At 43.2% G+C, this 24728-nt stretch overlaps 1 protein-coding gene across 3 annotated transcripts in view; it reads left to right on the plus strand.

The window, feature by feature from the left end:
* The window catches only part of LOC137655607 (centrosomal protein of 41 kDa-like), a 101815-nt gene that overhangs the window by 29839 nt on the left and 47248 nt on the right, over nt 1-24728 (plus strand). The gene's annotated exons all lie outside the window — the stretch shown is intronic.

Raw genomic sequence — 24728 nt, forward strand, 5'->3', positions numbered from 1 at the left:
GCCAGCCCTATCCCCCTTGAAGTCCTACGTCCAGACAAAGTGAGCTAAATCACCGGTGTGTGAGTAGTACAGTAGTGGTAGCAAGCTACCCCGCTAACTAGCGGTATGGGTAGTTGACCCTTGCTAAATTTTAATGGCTCGTCATTTCAGCTTCGCAGAAAGTAAGATCCCTTAATAAATAGCTAAGGTTTGTATCATTAGGAAAAATGAAAATTATCTACGAATTTGTCATATTAGAGTCAACTACATTCATTGTATTACTTAGTGGACACAGTATTACAGGCTGGGAAGATCTTAATGCATAGGATGTTCAGAATTATGAAAAATCTTATACTGTACAGCGTGCACAAATAATCAGTTGAATGACATTACCAGAGATACTGATTATGGATAACTAAGTTCACAAACTACAAATTTTTATCCAACAAATTAAGATGAGTTAGCTTCCGAACACCAATTGATAGGACCATTATTCAAAAGACGGTAGAACCAATATCAAAACACAGTACAGTAGAATAAAAGCATTGAAACATTTTCTCAGGATAGACAGGTCTCCAAAAATTATGCAGGTGTTTATGCTGTTTATTAACCTTTGTCTTTAGAGTAAGGCATAGGTTTGTTTGATAAAGACAGTGTGGTAGTTGAAGTCTTGTTGATTACTTTCATTTTTGCTGATTACTTTCATTTTTGCATGGATTGTTCATGTGAACTTTTCTAGAGGTTGCTGGGTTACTATCAGTGTCCGCCCTGCTTTCTCCTTCTCATTTCTCATGCTTCTGAAGAGGATAGGGCATTGTGAGGAGTCATCTCCTGGGTAATCATTTAGGATTTCCTTTGAGTGGTTGTTCCCTTTCTTGCAGAAGAGACCCTGGACTGAAATTTGGAGGAGGCGTCTGTTAATCATGAGGTTTATAACTGACCTTCTGATTAGTTTGCCCTTTTGTTGGTTTGTCTATAGATGGTGCCCATTTTCTTGTCGGGGGATATACTCCTACGTTCCTGCTGCTTATGTTCCTCATGTACACACACCTACTTGTGTTGGTTTAGCCTAGTTGTTCAAGGAAGATTTTAAGGGGTTAGGAGAGGATATTGGTCTTTGGGTCAGTGTGAGTCAATCTGTAAGATGATTCTTGTACTTTAGTAGTAAGTTTCCTACATAAAACACTTTTTTTGAAATCTTGTAAATTTTTTCTAGGTACTGTATATAATTTAGTGTTTATTCCTATGCGGATACAAACTTCTGCATCATTTATGTGGGGTTCCTACTGATCATGTTTTCTAAGACTGGCCAATCAAAATTTGGTTGATTGCGTTATGCTTTGTGCTGGGTAAACGCAGCTCATATGTAAGAAGCAAGCGGGAGATTACTCATAGCATCTCCCCATAACACTACCGGTTGCGAAGTGAAGAGACTGATCTCTCACTTCCTCTCTACAGTTGATCCTTACGCATTCACCTTGCCTAACTTTTTAGTGTGTATCGTTCTTTATTTGTGTTTTTCCAAAATTTATGGTCATGTGAGTGTCTACTCGTTAACTGTGAGTTACAAGTGAGGTCTTGTGTACAGTAAATCTCGGTATTTGTCTTTACCTAGGATGGGATAGCAATGTTTGTGACGTTCTTTTGACCCTGGCAGACATGAACACACACTCCTTGTCCCTCTTGCCTAGACAAGAGATGTTCAAGTTAATCTCCATGTAATTATTGTAGGTATTGTTCTCCCTCCCAACGGGATGATAAAAAGTGTGGCAGCATAGTGTGGCAGGTTCTCGAGGGTGGAAAACCTTCTCTTACGATCTTTCCCGCCTTGGATGCTGGACAATCCGTAGGCTGGTGGCCTTCTGAGTGACTAGGCCTCCGCTGCAGGGGAGTTGTCATCGTGTTGAAACTCCTTCTCCGTTCGGATGTTAACCTCACTCTCCCCTTGCAAATTCTTGGAGGAAGGCCGCTTGACTTCGGTTTTGCTCTTCCTCGGTGACAACGCTGCTCTCCCTCTTTACGTGGATGGCTGGCAGATCCTCTGTAGGGGAACACCTTTCCCATTTCGCGGGTTAGGTTGCTCCCGAATGGCTTTTCTTCACTGATTGAGTTGAAATGATAACTTTGTAATTTAACTTTTTCAGCTCTCAACTCTGCACTCCTTTATGTGCCGATGGGTCAACGGCTTTACTTAGCTGGCGGAGGGAGTGCATAGTCTTTAGCTTGTCTGCTTCCCCTCGGGGAACCCCCTTCCTGCCGGAGGTTTGAGTTTTCTCCCTTGTAGTTGTTTTGTCAGAGAATTAATTATTTGTAATTTTCTTTTTACAGTTCTTCCGCTGCCACTCTCCTTTTCACAATGATGACAGCCGGTGAAGGGAGTGTGCAGTCCTTAATTTGTTTCTGTTCTCTTGGGGGACATGTTTCCCATCTGCGGTTTAGGTGTTCCTTCAGAGGGAGTTTTTTTCTTTCATAATTTTTATATTTCCTCAGCGTCAGCAATGCCTCTCTACTTCGTTGGGCTAAGTCAGCCAACGTAGAAGAGCAGAGCCTTTCATTCCTGTGGAATCTGCTGTACCTGCCCCGTCACAGTCCTGTGCCTGTGGCAGCTCGTGATCAGCTTGTTGGTTATGAAATTTCCCTTACGAGGAAGAGGTCCTTTCATGAGTGGTACAATCGCTGCAACACTCTTTTGCTACTCCTTCGTTCCTCATGCTCAAGTGTAGGAACGAGGGCAGTGGCATACTGGGTTCTTTCGGGTGTTTCACTCGGGGGATCCCTTAATGGGTGAACCCAGAAATTAGTCTCGGCTATGTTTCACAAGTAGCGCTCGATGCTGACCTTCAACTTGAACAAGGCTTGTTAACGGGATGCAGAGAGCGCTACCTGGAGGTCCGCCTCCGGGAGTTGGACAACCTAACCATCCGAGGAGAGTTAACCTCCCTGGCTGTTGGGCTGCTCTCCCTTCCCTTCATCAACTGTTTAGCAACTTTCCTGCTTCCAGGGAGGATTGCTGAAAAGTCTACGAAAATCAGCAGCTTCTATCTCGTCACCAAAGACTGTGCTTCTCCCCTTGAGGCTGGAGAAAAGAAAAGTCCGAGGCAATGTCCTCTCTCGGGAGGACATCTCTCGTCCGTGAGAGATATTTTTTGTGAAAAGCTTGTGAATTGGCAATCTCCCTCTTCTGAGAAACCTGCTAGATGTTTCCCTTCGGTGGTTCGTCGGGTTGGAGGAATTTCTAACTCCTCGTCATCCTGGGCGTTCTCAACCCCATGCGGTGATGAGATATCTTTTTGAGCCTTCGAACTCTTGTCTCGCTGAAACTTCAGGTTCTCGTGACATTGAGCCTTTGTGCTCTTGTTGCGTTGAGCCTTTGAGCTCTCGTGACCCCGGGGACTTCGGGCTCTCGTTATGCTGAGTTTCCTGGTTCTCGTGACCCCGAGCCTTCTGGTTCTTGTTGCATTGAACCTCCGGGCTCTCGTGACCCTGACCTTTCACACTTTATTGTGTTAAGTCATTGGGCTCTCGTGACCCTGAGCCTTCGGGCTCGCATCCTGCTGAGCCTTTGGCCACTCGTGACCCTGAGCCTTCGGGCTCTCGTCACACTGAGCCTCCGGGCTCTCCTGACGCTGAGCCTCCGGGCTCTCGTGACCCTAAGCCTTCGGGTTCTCGGGGCCTTCATGCTTTTGCTGTGCTGAGCCTCCAGGCTCTCGTGACCCTGGGCCCCCGGATTTGTGTTATGATGAACCTTTGGGTTCTCGTGGCCCAGACCCTTCGGGCTCTTGTCGCACTGAGCATTCAGGCTCTTGTGACCCCGAGCCTTTGGGCTCTCGTCGCGTTGAGCCTTCTGGCTCTCGTAACTTCAGGCCTTCGGGCTGTCCTCTTATTGAACCTTTTTGATTCTCGTGATCTTAACACTTTGGGCTCTTGTGTCACTGAGCCTTCTAGCTCTTGTCTCAGTGATTCTTCTGGCTCTTGCCTCGCTGAGCCTCCGGGCTCTTGCTACGTTGGTTCCCAGGGATCTCTTAGCCGGATGACTGCTCTCTATGATGCTCCATCGCGTGACGGAGCAGAGTGGCCTGTCCTAACAGTGTCGTGTGACAGCTCCAGCTGGTTGCAATGCATCAGTTAGGCTGGTCTCGCCAGCTCTTTGCCTCTTGTATTTGAACGAGCCACCGTCACCTTCCCCCCACCCCTCCCACTAACTAGCGGTTGGGGTAGTAGGTGCTCGTGATCGTCTCTCGGTGACCCTTTACAAGATCAAGTGTCCATCTCACTACTGCCAGAATGGAAGTGGAGCAGAGAGAATAGGAGCATCCCTTCTGGCAGGTTGCACTGAATGACCTTTAATGCCCTAGTGCTTGGCTTAAGACCTAGAAATTTTATAGTCAATTCAATTCTTTTGGCAGGTTTTGGCCTGCATTAGAAGGTGGTAATTCTCGCTAGCAAGAAAGCGTTTGCTGGCAACCCTATACGAATGTGCCTAGTGTATGTGTTCTTTGCGTTCTGGGCTAACAAACCCTTACATGCGAGATTATGCTTCTTCATGGTGAACTCTCGTCCCTGAGAAGTTTTTCATAACTACAGGCGTTCGTTAAAACTCCATGAAAGGATATAACGAACTCGTTCTGGGGCTGTGGCGTATGCGCTCTCACCAAGACAAAACCTCAGGGATATTGCCACAAATACGGTTTTTACCGATTGCTCGAGTCAGCTGCATGCAGTCATTGTGCCCCTGGGCACAACGAATTCTCGTTAGACACCAAGCTTCATGAAATATAATTTTTCAGGGTTATTTTCTCGGGCTTTGTTTCCCGACAGAATGGAGAGCTCTTTGGAGCACTTGCACAACAGACTTATGAGACAACCCTTACAAGGTTCTTATCTCAAGCCTTTAGTCCCAAGGGAACAGTATTATCTTCTCATTACGTTTATGAACGATAGCAAGCTCCATACACAAGGCAGCCAGACAAATGTTGTCAGCTTCTCATTACCATTACGATCATTACAAGCTCCACTTACAAGTCGCCCAGACAAACTTTGTTAGCTTTTCATTACGTTTATGAACGTTAGCAAGCCTCGCCCACAAGGCGGGCAGCCAGATCAATGGAGGTATGATCGCTACAATAGCTGTATTTGTTCCGACGCGATATACAAACCTCGTAATCATTTAATATAGGAATTCGCTTTAGTTGAGCTGAAACAGCCGAAGAGAAAGAAAAGCAGGCAGTTGTGCTGATTGGTTGGCTGGCGGTATCCCCCCCACCGCCAGCCCGCTTTCCTCATTCACTCGCTTCGGCTCAATGTGGATGGTTGCCTACTCTCCGCTCTCTACGCTACAGCCTTTTGCCTTCTCTTGTGCTTGTGTACTAGTGATTGGTCTTTGCTATGAAGGAGAAAGTTACTCTTTAAAATGCGATGTTGTGCAGGCCGTGGCGGGCGTTGCAGTGGGTGGCGTTCGTCACCTGTAGACCCGCACACGCTCTGCTCGACATGCAGGGGAAAACCTTGCTCTCAAAGTTCTCCTTGCCTTACTGTGAATCCTGGCCGCCATTTTGGGAAGACCATATTCACAGCCTGTCAGGATTTTCTTGGGTTTCGCCGGGGGAGCGGTTGACCTTAGCGCTCCCGCTATTTCGGCGATCCCGAGAGAGACCCGACAGATTGCAGTTACCGATGACGACACGTTACCCGCTAAGAAGGGGGAATTTTGGGCGTCTCGGATTATCAGGTAAGCTTGGCTTAAATTTGTTAAGACGCCATTTACATATGGCAGACGAGCTTCAGCAACGTCATTTGAATGATACGATTGTTGATGAACACATGAATGTAATCGAGTTTGTAACAGGGTTGCCAGGTTGGCCTTTTTCAGCTAAAGACATCAAATTTAGCCTTTTTTTATTTGAAATTGGGTAGCCTTTAGCAATATCATAAAAGGCTATACCTTTGGCCTTTTTTAACTTCTTAAAGCTGCAGTTGATCAAGGTTGGCCTTTTCTCATTTAGGAAACCTGGCAACCCTGGGTTGTAACTTTATCGATTCCCATGTTCACTGATGCCTGTTGTTGTTGACTATGGACCTGATAAAGCAATTGTTCCTGGCTAAATGCAAAGTTTTTCCAAGGGTAAAATAATTGCAGGACTTCCTGTTAAAACAAGGGAGAGTAATGTTTTAATCACTGAGATTTCTTTAATGACTGATGGCAAATCCTTTACAGCTTCGCCCGCAAGTCAGTTAAAATTAAAATCTGCCAAATCTTCTGCTGATAAGCAGTTAAAATTAAAATCTGCCAAATCTCCAGCTGATAAGCAGTTAAAATTAAAATCTGCCAAACTCCTGCTGATACAATGTTTTTCAGGTTCACTATGTTCACTGACCACGGTTCTTCTTACAGACATGGCTCAGGTTGTTCATCCTCGTCCAGTGTCGTCTGCTGTTGCCTCGACCAACGTTCCAGTAACTCAGAGCAAGAAGAGGAAGCCTGGGCGATATTCCTCTTCTAGTTCCTCCTCCTCTCTCCTCCTCTTCATCTTCATCTTCTGACTCAGACTCTTCTCTCCCAGGCGAAAGAGGAAGGGGAAGAAGAGGAAAGTGAAGAGGGCCAGGAAGGCCAGTCGCAGTCGAAGGGACATGGCGCCCCGAGACACTTCTTCTCCTCCGGAGAATGAGGGCGATGTGCGAGATTCCCGTGTTCCCTGCACTATGGGATTGTTCACAGCGAATCTCGCGCAAGGCCTCCATGCATGACAACCGCGCTCGAGGGCGTAGGTATCGTCCCCCAGAGCATGGTGACGGGGTACTCGGGCCCCCGATCTACTGCTCAGTCTCGAATTGAACCGCTCTTGAGTGGGGAAAAGAGAGTCCTGGCTTCGGCACGAGAAATCTCAGCTGTGGTCTCGTGAAGAATCTGTGGTTCGTGGCTCAGCCCGCGGCATGGGGGCCGGTCGTGCACGATCAGGCTAGCTCTTGCACTTATCAGCCGTGAGAGATGCAGCCAACCCCCATGTTTTCTGGCCATGTAACAGGTTAGGCCGCATGCACCACTTGCGCGACTAACCTGTCTACATCTCCTGGTGTGAGCGCTGCAGTTCCCAGCGACCCCGCTCGTGCTCAAGCTCCTTCGAGAGCTTCGTGAGGCTCGCAGCAACCAGTCATGCACTCAGTCGCAGTGGGAACCTCGATGAATTCCGTCAGGGATGAACCCTGCCAGGGTCCTTCCTTGACTCCTGAGTACATGCCTGGTTTGGTCCTAGGACCAGAGCAAGGGTATTCATGGGGGATGTCATCACCCGTGCAGCATGTCGTTTCCCCTACACCTACGGATGTGGCGGGAGTGAGGGATCAGCCACTTCCACGGCCTTCACCGGTCGTGGAGACGGAAGATCCCGAGGTAGAGTCACAGTTCCTAGAGGTCATTAACCCCATACGTGAGATTAATGGCCTCTGGGCTCCTCTTGCGGCAGTGTCTGAGATAAGTGTACAGCCTTGGAGATCCTATGGGGAGCTCCTGAAGGCAGTTCACGGCCCCTCACACAACCCTGGTTGAGACAGGCTGCTCGAGCATTGGACCGAGTGAGTGACCAGATCGCAGGACCTGGTGACTCGCTTGGGCCAAGGTTCGAACAAGCTTCTCCCTCAACCACTCCAGCGACAGAAGAGGTACTATGTCACAGAGTTTTGTGTGTCTTGGCCTCTCCCTCTCGACCCCGCGGTCGGAGCGCTTGCTGGGGTTTCCTCGGTCGAGAGCTTGAAATCCCAGAGAGTGGCCTTCTCGGCCTCTGAGATTTCAACTATGGAGTCCATCTCTGTAACTGCTCTCAAGGCTGCTTCGTGGCATGACCACTGGTGTGGTACGGCCACAGTGTTCGCGCGGGACACCAAGCTCGCTAACCCCGAACACATGGAGCAGTACAGGAACCTGGCTTTATCTGGTGGGAAAGCTGTTGCTTTTCTCTTGGACCAGCTTGCTACCCAGTATGCCAATCTGATCCTCAAAAAACGTGAGGCAGTAGCCACTCGTTTGGCGAGATAGATTGGTTCAGGAGAGGCCCTGGCACTCAGGAACTTTACTATTAGAGCTGCAACTTCTCTCTTTCCACCAGAGGAAGTTCGGGCTGTGCGGGATAAATGGTGCCTCGACTCGAAGGACTCCATTATCCATCAGGCGCAAGCTGTGAGTTTCAAGGGACATGGTCCGGCGAAACCGTCCGCAGCCAGGCCGAGTCAGGTCAAGCCCACGGGAAGTGCCAAGAGTACCACTGGTCGTGCTCCTGCTGCTCCTGTGCAGCCGAGACCTGCTCCCGATCAGAAGGGTTCTTCCCTCAAACAGACCTTTCAGCCTCCCTCTGGAGCTCCGCCACATCGGGCAAAGAACTCGGGCAAGCAAAGGAAAGAGAAACGCTGAGATAGGCTTTCCATTTCCCATTCTGTGGAGGGTAGGAGGATGCCTATCGCGGCATTGGCCGATGTGGCAGCACCTCAGGGCCGAGGAATGGGTAGTGTCGACCCTTCGCGAAGGGTACAAGCTCCCATTCGTGCTTCATCGGCCCCCCCTATCCTCCACTCCAATAGCGTTCCACACATACGCTCCAACATCTCTGAAGGCTCTGGCCTTGGAGGCGGAGGTCCAGGAAATGTTGGAGAAGGATGCACGAGAAGTTGTACATGATCAGTCACCAGGAGGTTGGAGACCGATCATCAATCTTTCACCATTGAACAAGTTTGTTCCGCAAACTGCGTTCAAGATGCTAACAGTTCCCATTGTGCTGTTAGCTATCAGGCAGTACGACTTTATGCTTTCAATAGACTTGAAGGACGCGTACTTTCAAGTATCAGTTCATCGATCGTCTAGAAAGTACCTCCGATTCACATTCCAAGGCATGGTGTACCAGTTCAAAATACAGTATTATTATTATTATTATTATTATTATTATTAAATGCTAAGCTACAACCCTAGTTGGAAAAGCAGGATGCTATAAGCCCAGGGGCTCCAACTGGGAAAATAGCCCAGTGAGGAAAGGAAATAAAGAAAAATAAAATATTTTAAGTATAGTAACATTAAAATAAATATTTCCTATAAAAACTATAAAAACTTTAACAAAACAAGAGGAAGAGAAACTGGATAGAAGTGTACCCGAGTGTACCCTCAAGCAAGAGAACTCTAACCCAAGACAGTGGAGGGCCATGGTACAGAGGTTGTGGCACTACCCAAGACTAGAGAACAATGGTTTGAATTTGGAGTGCTCTTCTCCTAGAAGAGCTGCTTACCATAGCTGAAGAGTCTCTTCTACCCTTACCAAGAAGAAAGTAGCCACTGAACAATTACAGTGCAGTAATTAACCCCTTGGGTGAAGAAGAATTGTTTGGCAATCTCAGTGTTGTCAGGTGTATGAGGACAGAGGAGAATCTGTAAAGAATAGGCCAGACTATTCGGTGTCTGTGTAGGCAAAGGGAAAGAACAGTAACCAGAGAGAAGGGTCCTATGTAGTACTGTCTGGCCAGTCAAAGGACCTCATACATAACTCTGTAGCCATAGTATCTCAACGGGCGGTTGGTGCCCAGGCCAACCTACTACCTAGCACTGTGCTTTGGACTGTGCACAGCTCCCCAAGTGTTCACGCGAGTGTTCACGACGGTAGCAGCTTGGGCCCACTCGAGGGGCATCCGCATACTGATGTACCTCGATGACTGGCTGAATCTCGCTCCCTCACAGGAGCAGTTGAGTCAGGATCGAGACTCGCTTCTGGTGCGATCTGGGGGTCGTGATGAACTGCGAGAAATCGAACATCATTCCCAAGCAGAAGGTGAAGTATCTGGGAATGCTGATTAACTCGGCATTCCAGCCCTCCAGTGGCAAGCTCTTCTAGGTCACATCTCCCCACTGGAGAAGCTCGTTCCTTTCGGGCGGATCCATCTCTGCTCCCTTCAGTGGTGTCTAAAGCAGCAGTGGTCGGCAGTCACCGATCCTCCCTCTCGTCCGGTCCTCATGGAACGCGAGGTAAGGGAGGATCTCCTTTGGTGGCTAAATGAGGAGGACCTCATGAGAGGGTTTTCTCATAAACCCTCCTCCACCTTAGTTCCATCTGTTCACAGACGCGACCACGGAAGGTTGGGGTGCACACCTGGACGACTTGGTCGTGTCAGGTGTGTGGTCGGAGGAGAAGAAACACCTGCACATCAACGTGCTGGAAATGATGGCAGTCTCGAGAGTACACTTTCATTTCCAGGCCCGTTGGAGAGAGCACTCGGTAGTGCTGATGAGCGATAACACGTCCGTGGTCGCGCACGTCAACAAGCAAGGGGGCACGCTCTCACATCCCTTGCAGAAGTTGACGAGGCAGGTGTTTCTGTGGGCAGAGAGTCAACACGTAACCTTGTCAGCCAGGTATATTCTAGGCAAGAGAAGTGTTCGGGCAGACTCCCTAAGTCGTAGAAACCAGGTAATAGGGGCAGAATGGTCTCTTCACCCTTTGGTCGCGAGTAGAGTACTCGACCTCTGGGGAGAACCATGCATCGACCTTTCGCAACACGGCACAACGCCAAGCTTGCTGTGTTTTGGTCTCCAGTACCAGATCCCGCGGCTGCGTTTGAGGACGCACTGCAACATCCTTGGGATATACTGGATTGCTATACGTTTCCCACCCTTTTTTGCTTGTTTCGCACAGTCCTGTACCAGGTCCTAGTAGCTCCAGGACTCAGGATGACTCTCATTGCTCCACTATGGCCACACATGGAGTGGTTTCCCGATCTGTTGTTGCTCCTGGTCGAGGCATCGCGAGAGCTACCACACTGGCCCAATCTCCTTCGGCAACCCTTGTCGAACAGATACCAGCAGGCAGTGCAGTCGCTCAGACTTCACGCGTGGAGACTATCCAGCATCTCCTCAGAACGTGAGGCTTTTCGCGACTCGCTGCGAGAGACATGTCAGGGTACCTTAGAAGATCCTCCTCCTCAGTCTACCAGGGGAAGTGGTTGGTCTTTGATTGGTGTAGTGGAAGGGGTATCTCTCCAGTCGGAGCCTCTCTGACTCAGATCGCAGACTTCCTAGTCTTTCTTCGCAGAGATAAGCTCCTTTCGGCTTCTGCCATTAAAGGGTACAGGTCTGCCCTTGCAATGGTTTTCCATCTGAAGGGCATAGCTATCTCCAATGCCCTGGGGATTTCTATGTTCATTAAGAGCCTCGAACAGTCATGTCCCCCGAGGGAACTTGGAGTTCCCCAGTGGGATGTCACCTTAATTCTCGGGTCTCTTACTCGTGTTCCATATGAACCCTTGAGCCATGCCTCAAACAGGCACTTGACCTTTAAGACTTTTTTTCTGCTAGCCTTAGCATCGGCGAAGAAAGTCGGGGAGTTACACGGCCTCTCCTGTAATGTCACTCATGCAGAGGGTTGGAAGGAGATCTTGAGTTTTGTGCCAGAGTTTGTGGTCAAGACTCAGAACCCAGCGATCCACGATGCAAGGTTCGAGGCCTTCACTATTCCTTCCTTACTGGATGTGGCGGTTCAGGTGAGGGGCTTCTCTGTCCTGTCAGGAAGAGGAAATGATCTTCATTACACTTAAAGCCTGCCTTGGGGTTTTCACCCTAAAGCAAGTAAATGTGCCTCAAATCCCCTTAGTATTTATTGTCATACTAAAAATTGCCCTCCTGTTACTATGTAACTCATGATGTTCATACTACTTCACCCCTGGCAAAGATTATCTTTTGGGAAGTGATTAATCAGCCTTGCCTTGTTTTGAGCCGGCTACAATATTCCCTGGTGGTTCTCTTTGATCACTTAATGTTGTTACTAGTAACTGGATCAGAGAATGTTTTTTTACCTCAAGAATCGGAACTTTGGTCTTGCCTCTTTTTGAGCCGACTACACTATCCTCTATTCTTCACGATTGATCTCTTGCTATTACTTATATCAATTAGGTCATCCAGAGAGGAAGGGTTTGCTTCTTAACTTCACGGAAACTTCCTCGTGAGAAAGACTCCCTTTATAAATGACTCGAAAGTTTATTTCTGCGTAGAAATAAACTACAAATTTAATAAAATTTTTATTCCTAGTTATACAGACCCAAGTCATTTACCAAAGGTGCCACCTCAAACCACCCCACAAGCCTTTCACCAGGCGAGTGTTGTGAGGAGACGCTGTGAGCTACCTCATGCATGCTCCTTGCACATGTGCTGTGTTTACTCAGCATGAAGCATGACGCAATCAACCAAGTTTTGATTGGTTAGTCTTAGAAAACATAATAAGTAGTAACCCTCTGTAAATGACTCAGGTTTGTAAAGCTAGGAAAAATACAAATTACAACAAAATTTGTAGTCTTTAATTGTACTGTGATCCTACCTCAACCACCCCCACATAATCCCTGTTGCTAAAGAAAGAAGTACTGGGTTACTGACAAGTGAATGGGCATTACCATTCCACTTTATTTACCTGCCACCAATTGACCACCTGATTACTAACTTGAAACAACCATTTTCCAGCTCAAGCTAGGAATATGTGCACATGTATTTTGATTGTATTATATGATATATATTGTCTAGTTTGAAATATATTAGAAGTGGTGAACATAGTATAAGGCACAGACTAATATACTATCTTTTTAAGGGAAAACATACTTTTTCTTCATAGCTACACAAAAGAAGTGAAATTATGGTGTCGCTAATATCTGGTTGCCAAGGTGGAGTGCACAGTAGTTTGTTTTAATGCATGCTTAAGTTGCATTGAAGGTTATGAGTCTTATTCAGGTTTATGGCTGTTGTGGCACTTATTGCATGGACTAAATAATGAAAATTTTGTTCAAAATGTTATGTAAGGTTTTGTTGTGGAAAATATTTTATACCAGTAGGGGAAAAGTTTTTGCAAAGCAAGATAGTATTAATTAAGGGAAACATGACTCCTGTTTTTCCAGTAATAAGTTTTTTACCTTCAATAACTAGATTTTCCTAAGCATTGAGGATAATGACATGTCAATTTTATTTATAATCAGTGCTTACTATGATGTAAGAATTCCTCTAAATTGCAGTGATTCTGTATTAGTCCTAATATAGATTATAGTAAAGTGATATTTGTTTAGCAAGAACAATAAATTGATATTGGGTGCAATTTACGCTAGATTTATAAAATATAGACCGTTTCTTTAACTAACATGTTGTATATCATTCATTCCAGCTCTAATGATGTACTGTGTGTTATGTATCTCATTTATTATGTATGTTTCCTGCAAGATGAATACACCTCCTCTGTACTTGTGCATATTTTTACATTCCACCATAGTTGTTATGGTTCATATTTATATGTTGCTTTATCAAGTGTGGCAATACTAGGACGTGGAGCATTGTGCTTTCCTGCCTCTGGGCATCCCATAGATTCTTAGTCATCATCACCCGATGCAGATGCATTGTGTCTATTTTATTCTTGTGTTACACCTAAGATTACTAATAGAACCTACATTACTTTGAGAAAGTGTTTTCTTCCCAACCTCGTAAGGAACTCAATGTCTGCGGTCACCAAGGTTTTGGGTGAGGACACCAAAGTGCCCTGTCAATGCTGTTCAGTGCCAAATTTTTAATATTGTGGGAGCATTATGGTAAGTGCTATCAAATTAAGAAAAAAGCTGACACTGAGTGGCCTTTTAAGTGACAACTCTACCCCATTTTTAGGTAAATTACAGGTAATAAAGAATCCAGCTTTCATTGAGTCAATTTACCTAATGCTGTTTGCCTGATGCCTGGCAACTTCATATGAGCGACACTTGTTGACTGCCTCTTGTAGTGATGCTGTTGCATCATGACAGATGAGTTTCTGAAGGAGTTCCTCATCCCTAATTTCCAAGAGTCTCCTAATCCACTGATAAATTCTCAAGACAGATATCTAACTCTTCAGCGATGTGCTTGAGTCTTACATAAATGTCAGAAAAAGTTTCTCCTTTGTAGTGCTTACAACTCAAAAGTTCTCTTCAGCAGATGTCTTCATTTGCAGGCTCTTCACAGGACCCTGTAGCACATCTAAGACCTCGTTGGCAGTATTTTGTATGTATTGGGCTAAATGTTCAGGGTGTGTTCCAAGATCCTCTGCGTTTTGAGAGCAAGTCACATTCTAAGCTGAATGAGTTGCTTCTCTATAGGAAGCTTTGATAAGACAGCCATGACAGAATAATCTTCCCATCGATGTCTCCACTTTTTAAAAACTAAAAAATTTGCATCTGCTTGAAGGTGAAGCTTGTCCTGGTTAATGGCTTTTTGAGCAGCGATCGCTGATGAACTTGAAATTCAAGTAGGCAGTGACAAGGTAGATGATGTAGTAATGGGTGTGCTATCATGTTGTGATGTACTGTAATAGGAAACAACCTCTGCAATAATGTTGTAAAACAAGCACTTTCGTTCTGCCGACTTCTTTCATCTCTGCTTCGTAACTCCTCCTCCTTGGCGTCTTCTTGCATCCTCTTGTATCTGACTATGTTTTAAATTCTTGATTGAATTAAGAAAATTTGCTCCTGTAGCTGAATGGAACGTGTATAACGTGGGTAGAGGGGTGGTGTCAATCAGGTTTCTTCTTTACCAGTTAGTCTCTCAAGAGCTCCAACAATTGTAGTAAATTTTCCACCCCCTGAGCAAGTTCCTCCTCCACTAATGTACTACTTACATCAGTAGAATCCTCTGGAAGTGGCAAATGATCCATGGTATGATACTCTGTGAAAGTAAAACGTTACCTCATAAATAAAAAAAGCATAAAAAATAAAATTTTCTTTTTTTAAAGTGTTCAAAATATGCTCCTGTGACAAAGTACTTTTGTGAGCTGGGTGTAGTTGTGACGTGCCTATGGGATGGGGGAGGCAAGTCTTCTGCGGATGAGGATTTGAGCCAGTTACCCAGAAGTGATTAGAGGTGTTGGATGTGACTGTGTTGGGCCTGTGATGTCATGCTATAGATTTCAAATTTTCTAAAATAAATATGAAATACTGCACATACTGGGACCACTGAAAGCATACTACACTGAAGAGGAATACTTTAAAAAGACACTATGAGCAACACACTACTATACTGTATATTCAAAAGGCACTGCATGATAAAACGACATCACAAGTCCATGGATGCTACTCATGATTGTTGTCTTACGTTGCACAGAAAAAAAAACTTGTGAAAGAACTGATTCATTAATAAAGTTTCACTGTGCCATGTGAAGGTGTTTCTTGTGATATTGGAGGGGAAACACCATCTTCAAGTAATGTAAGTTCTATTGGTAGTCTCAGGTGTAATACAAGAATACAAAAGATAGACAAATGTGTCTTCCAAGGGTGACTATGAATAGGAATATCTGGGAACCAGAAGTGCCAAAGTACAATGTTGCCATGTTCTTGGGCATTGCCACAATTGATAATATAACATAAAAATATGCATAAGAATAATTATAGGGCAATGTATAAATATGCTGAAGTACTGATGGGGTGTATTTGTTTTACATAAAACTTACATAATACATGGGATACACAATAAATAGTACATCATTAGTGCAGGAATATAAGAAATACATTGTTAGTTAAATTAATGGTCTGATATTTAATACATCTGCATTTATCAAGTGAATAATTGGTTTCCAGTATACTACAATTGTGAGTTTTTACCCTCTCCATGTACTTGAGAATTTTGTTACGTTATTGGTTTTGTCCTTATGTATTTCCTTTTTACTTTGTTCTTAAATTTTGATGAATATAGTAACTTCCCTTTTATTTATATCCTGTTCAATGAGAACAAAAACCAAGTTAAGATTCTATGTAGAATCTACAGATGTAAGAGCATAATAACCTGCAGTATAACTTGGTGAGGTTCTGTGCTTGTATTGTACCATTATATAAGGGTAAGGGAGATGTGCATGAGTGTTGTAATTCAAGGGGTATTAGTTTGTTGAGTGTAGTTGGAAAAGTGTATGGTAGAGTACTGATTAATAGGATTAAGGATAAAACAGAGAATGCAATCTTAGAAGCACAGGTGGTTTTAGAAGAGGTAGGGGTTGTATGAATCAGATTTATACAGTTAGGCAGATATGCGAGAAATATCTAGCAAAAGGTAAGGAGTTGTATGTTGCGTTTATGAATCTGGAGAAAGCGTATGATAGAGTTGATAGGGAAGCAATGTGGAATGTGATGAGGTTATATGGAGTTGGTGGAAGGTTGTTGCAAGCAGTGAAAAGTTTCTACAAAGGTAGTACAGCATGTGTTAGGATAGGAAATGAAGTGAGTGATTGGTTTCCAGTGAGAATGGGGCTGAGACAGGGATGTGTGATGTCGCCGTGGTTGTTTAACTTTTATGTTGGAGTGGTGAGAGTGGTGAATGCTCGAGTGCTTGGACGAGGATTAAAACTGGTAGACGAGAATGACCATGAATGGGAGGTAAATCAGTTGTTGATACTGTACTGGTTGCAGACGTGGAAACGAAGCTCGGTGATTAGTGACAGAATTTGGAAGGGTGTGTGTGAGAAGGAAGTTGAGGGTTAGTGTGGGTAAGAGTAAGGGTATGAGATGTACGAGAAGGAAAGGTGGTGCGAGGCTGAATGTCATATTGAATGGAGTTACTTGAGGAGGTGGATCAGTTTAGTTACTTGGGGTCTGTTGTTGCAGCAAATGGTGGAGTGGAAGCAGATGTACACCAGAGAGTGAATAAAGGATGCAAAGTGTTGGGGGCAGTTAAGGGAGTAGTAAAAAATAGAGGGTTGGGCATGAATGTAAAGAGAGTTCTGTATGAGAAAGTGATTGTACCAACTGTGATGTATGGATCGGAGTTGTGGGGAATGAAAGTGACGGAGAGACAGAAATTGAATGTGTTTGAGATGAAGTGTCTAAGGAGTATGGCTGGTGTATCTTGAGTAGATAGGGTTAGGAAGGAAGTAGTGAGGGTGAGAATGGGTGTAAGAAATGAGTTAGCAGCTAGAGTGGATATGAATGTGTTGAGGTGGTTTGGCCATGTTGAGAGAATGGAAAATGGTTGTCTGCTAAAGAAGGTGATGAATGCAAGAGATGATGGGAGAAGTACAAGAGGAAGGCCAAGGTTTGGGTGGATGGATGGAGTGAAGAAAGCTCTGGGTGATAGGAGGATAGATGTGAGAGAGGCAAGAGAGCGTGCTAGAAATAGGAATGAATGGCGAGCGATTGTGACGCAGTTCCGGGAGGCCCTGCTGCTTCCTCCAGTGCCTTGGATGACCACGGAGGTAGCAGCAGTAGGGGATTCAGCGTTTTGAAGCTTCATCTGTGGTGGATAACGGGGGAGGGTGGGCTGTGGCACCCTAGCAGTACCAGCCGAACTTGGTTGAGTCCCTTGTCAGGCTGGGAGGAACGTAGAGAGGAGAGGTCCCCTTTTTTGTTTAATTTGTTTGATGTCGGCTACCCCCAAAATTGGGGGAAGTGCCTTGGTATATGTATGTATGTATAACTTGGCTCAACTAAAACCATAATTTACTTTAAATACATGAATAGATGCATCACACCTAGCAAGCAAACCATTTTTTATGACAACTTGTTTACCAATGCAGTACTGTACTAACCCATAAATTACTACTTGCCTTGTTAATATGTAGAAAATTTCAATTGCACCAACCTGTTTTGTCGTGAATAAGAGCATCTCTTTTGCACATGCCAAGACTCTTATATGATGTTATGCATCACTTCTCCTTCCACTGTGTTACTTTGTGGTGTTTGCAGCTTCCTCTTGTTGCTCTCCCAGCTTGGCTTTTGGTGATTGTTTTTACAGTTTTTTCAAACTTTTCCCCTTCTTTCAGTGGTGGTGCCCTGTCAAACTTATATAACTTTTTAGCTTCATCTTCAAAACTGATCATCATTTGTTCCTGCATGAATACAAACTATTGTTGTTTGATAAGATTATGATTTGAGTGAAGCTGGAAACTTGGTTGTTAAGTTTTATAACGAGTTGTCGGTAATTATTGGAGGGTAGTGGGGAAGGTCCGCCGCCTGCTAACTCACCGAGTTGCCATTTTGAGTATAGCTGCCAAAAACTATGTACATACTTTTGGTGTGATCAAACTTGGCTGTATTTATTCTTTTTCTTTTATTTTTCCAGATTGCTATGCAACTATTTTAGTGGGAAAACTATGTCCATACATGCAGTCCTGCCAAGGTGATTTGGGTCGTAAGTGCGGCACTTTTATGAGCAGGTTTATATTCACCTCGTCTGGGAGGAGTGTAGGGAGCTGCTGTCCTCACAGTGGTTGGTGTATGGCAAGAGGAGGAAGAAGTCAAAGCAATATTCTTCTGCTTTGGCGGATTCTTTGAAGTTAAAGAAATTCGCTAAACCTCTTCTTTCTGTTTGACATTCGAGGTTCTGAACCTTCTCCATGACCACCCTCCTGTGGGACTATGAAGAAGGGTGATGACTCAGATCTACCCTTGAAGCAAGCTCTTGAGTGAGGTGGTGCTGTCCTCTTCCCTCAGATAGGTAGGTTGTCCCCATCCTTCATCTCGTAGTGAGCCTGACATGTACTTTCAGGTATGTCAATCCTGCTAAAGACAATGCCCTAACGACACTTTGGCCTTCTTTAGGGCTTGAGGATATTCTGACTACAGAGAAGCTCTTGCAAACTCTAGTAACATCTAAGAATAAGAAGTATTCGTATGCTTCTCTATCTTCCCTTGCCACCCCTGCAGTCAATCATTGATTGTCACCTTCGTAGCACCATCATCATGAACTAAGGAATTTCAGATGATGTCATCAAAAAGGGAAGGAAATACATTTGACCTCCCTCCCCGCCTTGCCCGATTCCTTCGACCTCATTGTCTGCAATGATGCCACTTGAATCCTCTATTTGTGAAGACTTTGCTTCCAAACAGTATCATGTGACAGTCTTTTTGACCTTGAAAAGGCATATGATACCACATGGAGATATGATATACTTAAAACAATTCATGAATTTGGATTAAGAGGAGAGCTACCACTATTTATTCAGTTATTTCTTTCACATAGAGTTTTTCAAGTGAGAGTGGGCAAAACTCTATCTGAGAGTAAATGTCAGGAAGGAGTTCCTTAGGGTAGTGTGCTAAGCGTAACCCTGTTTGCACTAGGAATTAATGGGATATCCTCAGTCATTCCCCGGGATGTTCTCTCAACATTATTTGTGGATGATCTCTCCATATCATTTGCTGGAGCTAGAATGGCAATGGTTGAGAGAAAACTACAACTCTCAATTGACAAAATTATCCAGTGGGCCGATATGAATGGATTTAAGTTCTCTACAAGTAAAACTACTTTTGTCCATTTCTGTTGTATCCGGGGAGTACATCCAGACCCGGATATATACATTAAAGGTCAACGGATCCCATGTGTAAGTGAAGCTAAATTTTTAGGTTTGATATTTGATTGTAGGCTTACATGGGTGTCTCACTTAAAAGCGTTAAAAGCTAAATGTGTTTAGGCTCTGAATCTTTTAAAAGTATTGTCCCATACATCATGGGGGCCAAACTGCAATACTATTTTAAAATTATACAAGGCCTTGATTTTTTCCTAAATTAGTTATGGATGTGAAACATACTCCTCAGCCACCCCAAGCCGATTAAAGATATTAGATTCAATACATCATGCTGGTATTAGATTGTCCACAGGGGCGTTTAGAACCTCACCTATCCCAAGTCTCCTTGTTGATGCTGGAGAGTTACCTCTAGACCTTTACCGATTGTCTTCTAGTATTCGGTATTGGTTTAGATTGCAAAGACTCCGTAATTCTTTAGCCTTTCAGACTGCAAGCCTTGTAAGGCACTCAACATACTTTAAGTTGCACCCAAAATCTCCTCAACCTTAAGGCTTTCGGGTAAAACAATTATTATTATTATTATTATTATTATTACTATCCAAGCTACAACCCTAGTTGGAAAAGCAAGATGCTATAAGCCCAGGGGCTCCAACAGGGAAAAATAGCCCAGTGAGGAAAGGAAATAAGGAAATAAATAAATGAAGAGAACAAATTAACAATAAATCATTCTAAAATAAGAAACAACGTCAAAACAGACATGTCATATAATAAACTATCAACAACATCAAAAACAAATATGTCATAAATAAACTATAAAAACACTATGTCCGCCTGGTCAACAAAAAAGCATTTGCTCCAACTTTGAACTTTTGAAGTTCTACTGATTCAACCACCCGATTAGGAAGATCATTCCACAACTTGGTCACAGCTGGAATAAAACTTCTAGAGTACTGCGTAGTATTGAGCCTCGTGATGGAGAAGGCCTGGCTATTAGAATTAACTGCCTGCCTAGTATTACGAACAGGATAGAATTGTCCAGGGAGATCTGAATGTAAAGGATGGTCAGAGTTGTGAAAAATCTTATGCAACATACATAATGAACTAACTGAACGACGGTGCCAGAGATTAATATCTAGATCAGGAATAAGAAATTTAATAGACCGTAAGTTTCTGTCCAACAAATTAAGATGAGAATCAGCAGCTGAAGACCAGACAGGAGAACAATACTCAAAACAAGGTAGAATGAAAGAATTAAAACACTTCTTCAGAATAGATTGATCACCGAAAATCTTGAAAGACTTTCTCAATAAGCCTATTTTTTGTGAAATTGAAGAAGAGACAGACCTTATATGTTTCTCAAAAGTAAATTTACTGTCGAGAATCACACCTAAAATTTTGAAAGAGTCATACATATTTAAAGAAACATTACCAATACTGAGATCCGGATGTTGAGGAACCACCGTCCTTGACCTACTTACAATCATACTTTGAGTTTTGTTAGGATTCAACTTCATACCCCATAATTTGCACCATGCACTAATTCTAGCTAAATCTCTATTAAGGGATTCACCAACCCTAGATCTACATTCAGGGGATGGAATTGATGCAAAGAGAGTAGCATCATCTGCATATGCAACAAGCTTGTTTTCTAGGCCAAACCACATGTCATGTGTATATAGTATGAAAAGTAATGGGCCAAGAACACTACCCTGTGGAACACCGGATATCACATTCCTATAATCACTATGGTGCCCATCAACAACAACTCTTTGAGATCTATTACTTAAAAAATCAATAATAATGCTAAGAAACGACCCACCCACTCCCAACTGTTTCAGTTTGAAAAAAAGGGCCTCATGATTAACACGGTCAAAGGCAGCACTAAAATCAAGGCCAATCATACGAACTTCCCGACCACAATCAAGGGATTTCTGTACAGCATTGGAGATTGTAAGAAGGGCATCACATGCTCCAAGGCCTTTACGAAAACCAAATTGCAAACTAGGGAAGAGATGATTACCTTCAGCAAACCTATTAAGACGTTTTGCCAGAAGACGTTCAAAAACTTTAGATAATATGGGAGTTATGGAAATTGGGCGGTAATCAGTGGGACTTGAGCTACCACAAACACATTTACATAGAGGAGTAACATTACCAATTCTCCAACTAGTGCTAAAAGCTCCTCTTCTTGCTAACTTGCGCAAAATAACAGATAACTTTGGAGCTAAGAAATCTGCTGTCTTTATAAAAAACAAAGGAAAAATACCATTTGGGTCTACACCTCCATAAGCATCAAGGTCCATCAACAGAGCTTTAATCTCACGAGATCGAAAAGCTAAACTAGTTAGTTTAGCCTCAGGAAAACAGGAATGAGGAAGTTCAAGTTTTTCATTACTCTGTTTACTGTCAAAAACATCAGCCAAAAGGGTTGCCTTTTCCTTTGGACAGTGAGTGACTGAGCCATCTGGTTTAAGTAAAGGAGGAACTGTTGCATCTACACCAAAGAGTGCAGATTTAAGGGTAGACCACCATTTATGTTCCTGAGTTGTACCAGAAAGGGTTTCTTTTATGGTTAAATTGTACTCCTTTTCAGTTGAGGCATAAACTCTCTGAGCAAAAGCTCGAAGCTGAGTATAGTTGTTCCAGGTCAAATCTGATCTGTTACCCTTCCAAAGTTGATAGGCCTCCTGCTTCTCCAAAAAAGCACGTCTACAATCATCATTGAACCACGGTTTGTCCTTCACTCGGTACCTTAGCACACGAGAAGGGATACGCCTATCAATTATGTTGACTAGATTCTCATTCAAAGGGACAACAGGATCTACACTATTATATAATTGTGACCAATTCAACAGTCTTGATATAATTAAAATTAAGGTGCTTCCATTTAAGGTATCATCAATGCCTCCATTGAAATTACTGGAGGTATCTTTTTGTAAATACTTTAATGGATTTAAGAAGAATATGACTGACTTGGAATCCAGGTCTCTTTTTATGGAACATGTTGCAGAACATAGGGGATCAATTTTTATATATACTGATGGCTCCAAATCTGATGCTGGCATTTGATTTGGAGTACATAGTAATGGTTTTAATTGTAAAGGTGCACATCCTCAAACAGCTTCCATATTTACTGCTGAACTGTATGGCATACTAACTGCTATTGAGAAAATAGCGTTGGAGAAGGAGGGATAATTTTACCAATTTTAGTGATGCAAGGAGTGTCCTTCAAGCTTTAGAAGTTTTTAATTCTAGTAACCCTCTAGTTTTAAAGATTTTAGAATGTTTTTTTTATTATTGGACAGAGAGGTATAACAGTTTGATTTTGTTGGGTTCCAGCACATGTAAATGTGTCTGGGAATGTGAAAGCAGATTTACTGGCAAAGAATGCTGTGTCCGAGTTGCTACCAAGAAGGTATCCCATTCCCTGTAATGATTTCATACCTATCATCAAGAAATTGTTTTATAATAATTGACAACAGCACTGGGATAGTCTAGATGGCAATAAAATGAGAGAAGAACAAATGTCATATCTCCTTGGAGGCATAACACGATGCTCCAAAAGTGGGAGAGGTCTCTTTGTCGTCTCCGTAGTGGTCACACTTGGTTGACACACGAGTTTCTGCTGAAGGGCCAACACCAACCGTATTCCGACGACTGTTTGGTATCTTTAACAGTGAGGCATTTGTTGACCGAATGCCCCAATTATAATAACTTAAGAAATAGATATCTGTTTGAGGCTCGAGGTGAGGATGTCAGGTTCATCCTTGCCAAGATTCTTGGACATGTTGTCTCCTACTATGTGAGTGGCATTTTCAGATTTATTTCAGAAGCAAGTTTTCTGAAAACTTCTATAATGACATGGTTTTATTGAATATTCTTTTACTTTTTTATATAAAATAAATGATATCGGCATCAAGGACCTCAGATGTCAGGATGCCAGCAAACTTTTAATCAATCATTGTCTGCAATGAAGTCTCTTGGTTCTACCCACCTTCCAAAGGTGAAGAGGAGAGATCGCCTTTAACCTTCTCAACCTCCTACACGGAAGTATGACAAGGGTATCTCCAGTTACCCAGGGGATCAACCTCATGAGCCACCAGAAGGTGTACCCTCACTTCTTCCAAATATGAATCTTCCTAGGCCTAGTATAGACTATGGTTCATGATGCGCGCAGTATTGAGTGAAGTGTTGAAAAACAACTTTTTCAATACGAAATGCTACCACAAACATGTTGATGGGCCGGCCCGATTTCTGTGTCAGTTCTCAGTGTTGTGTCAGCGTTCAAAGTGGAAGGACGTTCGCTCAGCTCTCTAGCACCAATGGCTTAACTCTGTGTCTTCCATTGAGTGGACAAGGACCAACACTGCTTACGAAATCTTCAAGCTACGAAACGAGATGCGAATATTTTTATTACTCACTTTATGAAAAATGTTTCATTTTAAAAAAAGATTTTTTACCAGCCAGGCCGAGATTAAAATAGTCACCCATCACAAAGAGTTGAAGAAAATGAGTTCTCAAAAACAGGTTACCTTTCCCAGAATCAATTTAGATCATAAATGTATTTGAAGTCTGTGTGACAAACATATGTGAACTTGGGGTTAGGGTTAATTCGGTCGACCTTTTGCTTGACCTTGACCTTTAACCTAGGACCTTCAAAATGGAATAATTTCCATGTGGAACATAACAATTAATCCCTGAAAGTTTCACCGTTGTACTCTGAGTAAAATTGTGGCCAGGAAGTTGTTTTCATATAAACAAACAGACAGATGGACAAACGGGAGAAAACATAACGTCCTCCCAACTTCGTTGGTGGAAGTTATGAAAGTTGAGATGTCCTTGTTTAATGTAAGAAAAAACTATTTATACTGTACTTAGTTGGCTCTTATGCTCATCATTAATGCTTATGTCTTTGTTAATACATTTCTTATTGCAGACTACCAATTGCTGTTTATATTATTCCATTTGCATGTTTCTTTCCAAATAAAATTCTCCACTACATGTATTATGTTTGTATTTGGTATCACTTACTTGGGTTCAGTAGCTATCAATGATAATTCTTTTCATCTTCATATGTCTTTATTGTTCTCATTTACAACTTTGAATCAATTGCATTACATTATTATAAGATGATTAAATTTTCCCATTACAGTATACTGTATATACATATAACACCAAGCATGACACAATATCAAAATACTAGAATTAATACAAAGCATTAAACTCCTAGGTTTGCACAGTATATGCTTACCTTTGTGAAATTTGTGAATTTCAATTTTGACCCGGTCCCCAGGGAGATGGGGAAGGATGTTTATTTTTATAAGCTATTTTTAGTATTTTAAATGTGCATTACTTTTGTTGCTTATCCATACTTAACACTTGCCATAAGATCAAACCAAAATAATGAGATCCATACTTGACACTTGCCATGAGATTTGACCAAAATACAAACATGAAAAATCTCAAAAGTTTTATGGTCTCAATTTTTGTCTTAGAATGCTTCAA

This window comes from Palaemon carinicauda, chromosome 1 (genome assembly GCF_036898095.1).
Source record: "Palaemon carinicauda isolate YSFRI2023 chromosome 1, ASM3689809v2, whole genome shotgun sequence".
Lineage (NCBI taxonomy): Eukaryota > Metazoa > Arthropoda > Malacostraca > Decapoda > Palaemonidae > Palaemon > Palaemon carinicauda.